The sequence below is a fragment of the Jaculus jaculus genome, chromosome 1 (genome assembly GCF_020740685.1).
Source record: "Jaculus jaculus isolate mJacJac1 chromosome 1, mJacJac1.mat.Y.cur, whole genome shotgun sequence".
Classification (NCBI taxonomy): domain Eukaryota; kingdom Metazoa; phylum Chordata; class Mammalia; order Rodentia; family Dipodidae; genus Jaculus; species Jaculus jaculus.
In genome coordinates, this window is record NC_059102.1 from 5,542,453 (window position 1) to 5,550,540 (window position 8,088).

The 8,088-nt window shown below is 48.3% G+C and overlaps 1 pseudogene; it reads left to right on the plus strand.

Moving 5' to 3' along the window:
* The first annotated feature begins 231 nt into the window (after positions 1–231).
* On the plus strand, positions 232–480 carry LOC101611162 (annotated as a pseudogene).
* Positions 481–8,088: the final 7,608 nt, after the last annotated feature.

Sequence of the window (8,088 nt, forward strand, 5' to 3'; positions counted from 1 at the left end):
GCTAAGGCGTTTGCTTGCAAAGCCAAAGGACCTCAGTTCAATTCCCCAGGACCCACGTTAGCCAGATGTACAAGGGGGCACATGCATCTGGAGTTCGTTTGCAGAGGCTAGAGGCCTTGGCATGCCCATTCTCTCTCACTCTCTCTCTTTCTCTGTCAAATAAATAAATAAATGAAAATAAAATATTTTAAAACAAAGACTTGACAGGTTTCTCCTCCACCTGGGAAGGACATGGGTGTCAGGCCCTTTGCTACCACGGCTTCTGGTGCTTCGGTAAAACCGTAGAGTCAAGGTCCTTTGGCCAAGCACTTGCAGTTTCATCATTGGGGTGCTCACTGTCTTTCTGGGGTTTCATTGTCCTGTCAGGTTGGTGTGGCTGAACCAAGAAAGAAGGCATATGTAGATTTCTATAGAAACTACGGTTCCATGAAAGATTTTGAGGAGATGAGGAGAGCTGGTATTTTCCAGAGTATGAAATAATTGTGGAATATAGATTTTCTATGCACTGAGCTTCAGAGGACGTTTGTCACTGATCTATGCACCTGAAGTATGAATATAAGACATAATATCTCTCAATAAATAACAATTGCTATGGAAAAAATGTTGACATCAAAATAGAAGAGAGGCTAGTTAGAAAGAGGAGGGGTTTTGGGAGGGGAGAGGGGGGTGTCTGGGTGAGGGTCATGCTCATGGTGTTACCTGTAGGTACAGAAGCTGTCAATAACAGGTTTTAATGCCCTCAGCAGGGGCTGGCGAGATGGGTCAACAGTTAAGATAGAACAAGCAAGGGGGGCTGAGGCCGCCTGAATGTGCCTCCCCAAAGCACATGTAAACAGCTGGCCATGGCATGCACATCTGTAACCCTGATCCTGTGGGGAGCAGAGACTGGAATCGCCAAAGAAAACACGCAGATGAGTGGTGGGGAGACACCTGACATTCTCTTCAGCCTCCGCACGCGTGCAAGAGGCAAACATCTGCCCGCACACATGCATACAACTCCCCACACATACTACACACACGCACAAAAGGTCCCTCAGCATACAGCACACGTAGCGCACGTTGCCCTTCATTAAAATGTGCCCAGTGAAAACTCATCCGAACCATCCCTGAATTTTGTGCATCCACTCCTGTCGGGATGAAGGTTAAAATGAGCCTGTCTCCTTGAGGCTGGTGTGGTCCAGCCAGAGTGCAGAACACCATTCCCAGCTCTTTGGAAGGTTTTAGTAGAGCCCTCCAGGGCCAACTGAACTTGGGAAGTGTGTTAGATACCATAATCTCTTTCCTTGCTGCTTGGCCCCCTGAAGACCATGAACTCATGAGCTGTGTGCAAAGCCCTCAGGCAGAGACATACGGTACACGTGGAGCCTCACTCAAGACCCTGGGCTTTGAGAAGCAGTGTCCATATAAGCTTTGCATGCATGCTCCACACCGCTTATATAAGACAGTCGCATGGCCTTCTTACAACCATGACTTCATAAAATTGGATGTCTCTTAAAAGCAGACAAAAAGAAAAGGAGAAATTAAGGCTCGTGGGGTATTTATTAGGTATGAGGACTCAGAAAGCCATTGTATCATTTTTCTGGAGCCATTTAGGAAACACTATGGCTGAGGAGCTGAACCATGGAACGTGAGGGCCTAGGCGGTGTGGAGGATTGTTGATGAGGAGGTCGGGGAAGTGTTGATTCTTCTGAGGCCTCACTTCCTGGCCTGTAGATTCTTTTTCTGTGGGCTGGGGATGTGGCTCAGCTGTGAAAAGCACTTGCTTCCAAAGCATAATGGCTCAGGTTCAATTCCCCAGTCCCCATGTAAAGTCAGATGCACAAAGTGATCCATACATCTGGAGGTTGTTTGCAGAAGCAGCAAAGGCCTTGGTGCATCTATTCTCTCCCCCCCCCCCCATCTCTCTCTCTCTTTGCAAATAAATAAATTTTTTTTTTTTAAAAAAGATACTTTAGGATTTTCTTTTAGTATTCCCCATTCCTATCTGTATCCTAAGGTTTTCTTTCTTTTTCTTTGAGGTAAGATCTCCAAGCTGACCTGGAATTCTCTATATAGTCTCAGGGTGGCTTCAAATTCATGATATCCTCCTACATGCAATATCATGCTCAGCTCTTAAGCTTTTCTTATGTTAGAATTGGGCCCACCCTAATGAATTCATTTTATCTGAATTACCCTTAAATTACCCTTAGGAGATCCTATCACCAAATAGAGCTACATTCTACAGTATTCCAATATTTAGCCCTTCAACATCAGGTTCTGGGTGACAACCATTTCATCTCAAGTGATACCCAAACCCTCAAAGACAGGGCACTTATCCTCTGGTGCCCATGGGTTGTTGTTTCCTGAATCCCCCATGGTACCAGCATTCTCAAGTCCCTTCGGTAAAGTGTTTCCGAGAACCTACATACATCCTCTCGTGTACTCTAATCACCTCTAGATTACTTACAGTGCTTAATGCTATGCAAATGATATGTAAATCATTGTTGTACTGTATTATTCAGGGGATAATGACAAGAAGAAATCTGTTCATGTTCAATACAGACAGCTATTTTTCCAGGTATCTTTGACCCACACAAGGGGAGGCCAGTTGCCTTATTACTGTTCTGCTGCAGTTTGGAGCAGGTAAGAGGTGGGAAAGGAACACAGTCCAGGTCCAGGCCCTCTGAGCCCAACTCTTTGGCTTCCATGGTTGACTAATGGAATTGCATTTCTGTCCACGGGGATGATTTATGACTTACTGTGCAAGATAGGAAGCAACCTGGGGCTGGGGACGTGACTCAGTGGATAAAACACTTGCTGCACAAGCCTGGATACCTGAGTCCAAGTCCCCAGAATCTACCTGATGCTTTGGTGCAAGCATCTGTAATCCCTGTGTGCACATCAAGATGGGAGATCAAGACAGGAGAATCTTCCAGAAGCTCATGGGCCAGCTAGCCTGCCAAATGGAGCTGTGAACAATAAGAGACCCAGCCTCAAATGAGATGTGAGACAAGGACATACACCCCCAAATTGCCCTTGAACTTCAGGTGTGTGTCTGCATTTACACATGAGCCACACCAAAATAAAATTCCAAATGTTTATCACCTTGTAATGGTTTAGAAATCGACCTGGCTCCTTGGCTTTCTACTTGTGTGCCCACTGATGGTTAGCTAGTCCTTTCAAATGTCTGTTTAGATGTCTTCTTTTTTTTTTAGGACACATGGAAGAATTTGGTCATTATTCACAGATAATGTTGAGTTTAAAAGGATATTGCATGATTTTTAAAAATAATTATTTTGGGCTAGAGAGATGGTGCCTGCTTGCAAAGCTTAATGGCCCAGGTTCAATTCCCCAGTACCCATGTAAATGCAGTTGTACAAAGTGGTGTATGTGTCTGGAATTCATTTGCAGCAGCCGGAGGCCCTGGCCTGCCCATATTCACTGTCTGTTTCTAAGAGAGAGAAACCATATATGTATGTATATATATATATATATATATATATATATATATATATATATATATTTTTTTTTTTTTTTTCTGAGGGAAGGTCTCACTCTAGCTCAGGCTGCCCTGGAATTCACTATGCAGTCTCAGGCTGGCCTCAAACTCATAGGGATCCTCTGACCTCTGCCTCCCAAGTGCTGCTGGGATTAAAGGCATATATCACCATGCCCAGATGATAAAAAGTATTTTTTAAAAACAATTATTATTTCCAAAACTTAAATAAGGTCATTTTAGTGGCTCCAAGCTTCTAGGTTTCCAGACACTCCTCCCTCCTGCACTGTGCAGAGCGTGGTCCGGAGAGCCCATGCAGCCTGCTCTACCTACAGAAGTCCCTGCGAGGCGGGCTGGGGCCATGAGTGATGAGCACACCCACAGGTACAGCTGTGCGCTGTGAGCCACACCCGGCCTCTGCAACCCAGACTCCCACTGGAGAGACGAGGCCGAGGCTTCTGCGGCGGCGCTGCTGGGCAGGGTGAGCAGATGGGACCCCATCGTGCCCAGCTCAAGACACCTGCTGGCAGGAAGGCAAGATGGAAAGAAGGGAGGGAGGGAAGGAGGAAGCCTTCAAGCAAAACCTAAACACCTTGGGGCAAAAACCTGGACACTGGAGGAGACAAGGCATAACTTTGACAATAAAGGTCTCCAGAGTCAGACAGAAGTCTGACTCCACATCTCAGCCCTGACACAGCTAAGCCACATGATTATGGAAGCTCTTCGGGGCTGGGGAGATGGCTCAGTGACTAATGCACTTACCGGCAAAGCCTGACAACCCCAGTTCAACTCCCTACCCCCCATGTAATCCAGCTGTACAAGGGGCTCTTTGAGTCCAGAGTTCATGTGCAGAGGCAGGAGGGCCTGGCACACCCATATTCATTCATTCTCTCTCCCTCCCTCTCCCTCCCTCCCTCCCTCCCTTTCTCTCTCTCTCTCTCTCTCTCTCTCTCTCACACACACACACACACACACACACACATAAGTAAATACTTTTTAAATTTAATTTTATTTATTTGACAGAGAAAGAGAAACAGGCAGAGAAAGAGAGAGAAAATGAGCATGCAGTGAGCTTCAGCTGATGCAAACAAACTCCAGACACATGCACCACCATGTGCATCTGGCTTACAGGGGTCCTGGGGAATCAAACCTGGGTCCTTTAGCTTTACAGGCAAGTGCCTTAACCGCTAAGCCATCCCTTCAGTCCATCATAAGTAAATGTTTCTAGAAAAAGAAGTGCTTTACTTTCTTGGGTTTTGATGGCCTCCCCTATGGGACCAGAGTCACAGACAGGCAAGAGGCTCACTGGGCACCAAACTTGAAAAGACCTTGTTTCCAGGACAGCTCCTGGGGTGATGCCTTGCCTAGAGTTGCACTCACATGTAGCTGTCCCCCAGCTCTGACCCCACCCTGGAAGGGGTAACCTCAGTGCCCAGACACAGGGGGCTGGGTAGGTTGGAGGGGCTGGGAATGCTGAGCACGGTTCCCGACCTGACCATCCTTGAGGGCTGTAACTTACTCCTGTGGTTCCCGGCCACCCTGGGGCCACTGTGCATCACTTTCCCAGGGGTGTCCAGGCAACTGCGGAGCAGGGTCTTGAGTGGCCGTGAGTGTGATGGGAAGAAACACCCGGGAGACTGTGTCAGAGGACAGCTCATTTACTTGTTGGGGGAATGGGCTTATAAGTGTTCATGTAGTGGCGGGAAAAGGTCCAGAGTTCGGGTCACAGGGGATTGGCTGTGTGAGAACTGCTGGCTCACACCCCATTCACATAGAGGGTTAGCCTGGGGGTACGGGTCACATGGCCATGGAGAAACCTAAGTCTTAGCAGGATGTCCAGGTGCTGCAGGCCAGGGAGGGAGGGCCTCACTCCTGCTGGTCTCCAGTCCAGGGGAGATTATCAGGGTCTAGGCCTGGGGCAACTTCCTGTGGTCCATCATAAGTAAATGTTTCTAGAAAAAGAAGTGCTTTACTTTCCTGGGTTTTGATGGCCTCCCCTATGGGACCAGAGTCACAGACAGGCAAGAGGCTCACTGGGCACCAAACTTGAAAAGACCTTGTTTCCAGGACAGCTCCTGGGGTGACGCCTTGCCTAGAGTTGCACTCACATGTAGCCGTCCCCCAGCTCTGACCCTGCCCTGGAAGGGGTAACTCCAGTGCCCGCACACAGGGGCTTATAAGTGTTCATGTAGTGGCGGGAAAAGGTCCAGATTATCAGGGTCTAGGCCTGGGGCAACCTCCTGTGGTCCAGGGCCCTCAACTGTGCCCGACATACTCTCTCTGAGGCAATCTCACGACAGCTCAGCTGACGTCCTCCGTCTCTCCCCTGTACAATCTTCCTCCGAGGTTTAAATGCTGTCTGCAGTAGTGCGGGCCTACAAGTGAATAGAACCCATCCCTTTCCAAGCCCCGGGGCAGATTCTCACCATGGCCATGGCCAGGGCCCCTCCCAACATTGTCCTCTAGGTGGCAGCAACATGCAGCTTCTGCTGTGACTCACGCCAGATGCACTGAATGAGTAAATCTTGTTTGAGAGTTTTCTTCTGCCAGTTAAATGCCCATGGACAATGCAACTGGTTTTTGTTTGTCTGTTTGTTTTTCACTCTGTCCCTGGCTGACCTGGAATTCACTATGTAGTCTCCTGTTGACCTTGAACTCAGGATGATCCTCCTACCTCAGCCTCCCAAACGGTGGCATTAAAGGTGTGTGCCACCACACCTGGCTTGTTTTATTTATTCATCTTTTTAGCACATTACCTCACACATGACAGAACACTGGATGTCTACTCTGGCAGATAGTTCCTGTATCCAAATTAATAAATTCATAATTCCATGGGCTAAATTTTTCACATTACTAGTAAATGTAGAGGTTTTCCCAAACACAATTGTTCAAAACTGTGACACTGAACCTTTTGCGTGGGGAGGATGAGTGGGTGTGTGGGCGTGTGTCTGTATGCGTGTGCGTGTGCGTGTGCGTGCGTGTGTGTGTGTGTGTGTGTGTAGGCAGAAGAAGAACCTTTCTCCTAGTCACCACTGCCCACCTTTTTGGATACAGGGTCTGTCACTGATCAAGTTTGAAGGGACAGAGAAAAGGCGTTGGTTTCATGATACTTGGAACAGAACCACACTTGAGAGTTTTTCAGGTTGATATTCCCAGAATCCTATTCCGGCACTGTGACTGGGGTTTTGTTTCGTGGTCCCTGGCACTGAGGCAGACAGGACTCTCAGGTCCCTTAGGGCCTTGCGTGTGAACAGCTGGTGCCCGCCTTGCCCCAGGGCCTGTCTCCACCACACCCCTGCAAAGGGCGGTGACTTCCGCCACCAGGCGAGGGGGAGAGCTGCCTTTCTTCCTTCCTGCCTAGCTGGCAGACAGGTGGTGAGCCAGAGCCCCGCAGCTGGCAGCGGGCGACCGAGGGCGCCGTGACCCAGCCTGGCCGCCAGGTGGCGCAGCGGGCCCAGACACCGCGCTCGGGGACCACGAGGGCCACTCCGTCCACTGCCGTGGTGGCTGGGCTCCAGCACCAGGCGTGGTGAAAGACAAAAAAAAGAGACCCTTCGTCCTTTACAGAGATGCCAGAGAGCTGGATTCTTTGAAACGCTAGCAGTCTGTGCACTTGTACGATTTTTAATAGAAGCTGCTATTCTAAGGGGCAGGTAGGGGGTAAGGTGGCCTGTCTGTGGGGACTCAGCAGGCCACTGCCCGATGTTCTTCTTTTCTCTCTCTCTTTTATTTTTTTTAATTTTTTTTACTAACAACTTCCATGATTATAAAACCCTCCCTACCCCCACTTTCCCCTTTGAAGCTCCACTCTCCATCATACCCCCTCTCCATCTCAATCAGTCTCTCTTTTATTTTGATGTCATGATCTTTTCCTCCTCTTATGATGGTCTTGTGTAGGTAGTGTCAGGTACTGTGAGGCCATAGATATCCAGGCCATTTTGTGTCTGGAGGAGCATGTTGTAAGGAGTCCTACCCTTCCTTTGGCTCTTACATTCTTTCCACCACCTCTTCCACATTAGACCCTGAGCCTTGGAAGGTGTGATTGAAATATTACAGTACTGAGCACTGCAGTCATTTCTTTCCATCACTATGATACCTTCTGAGTCGTCCCAAGGTCACTGCCATCTGAAAAGAGAACATTCCCTACCAAAAGTGAGAGTAGCATTAATAAAAGGGTACAAACATTAACAGAAGTGCTTACTGGGCAGTTTGATAAGCATAGTATATACATTTGGCCAGACAACAGCAGATGTTACACCCCTAGGGCTCATGACTACCCCTATTTTAAGTTTTCAGTATCATGATGTATTCCCTTCCCATGGAGCAGGCCTCCAGTCCAATTAGAGGGCAATTGATTTCCACCATGACAGATGTGCCACTATTGTACCTGTTGGCTCATTTGGCCTGGCTGTCCAAATATAAGGCTTGCAGTGTCCACTGTTGAGTATCTTCACTGGTGATTTCTTTCTCCCCCCCCCCCCATTTAACTGCATGCAGAATGGCTTCTTCAAAGTTTCTGTCAGCTGGTCTACATGGAGGAGGTTATCAACTCAGTTCCATCAGGATTTCTCAGTGACCTTGCAGCCCAAGTACACGGAGTCTTCAGCAATAGG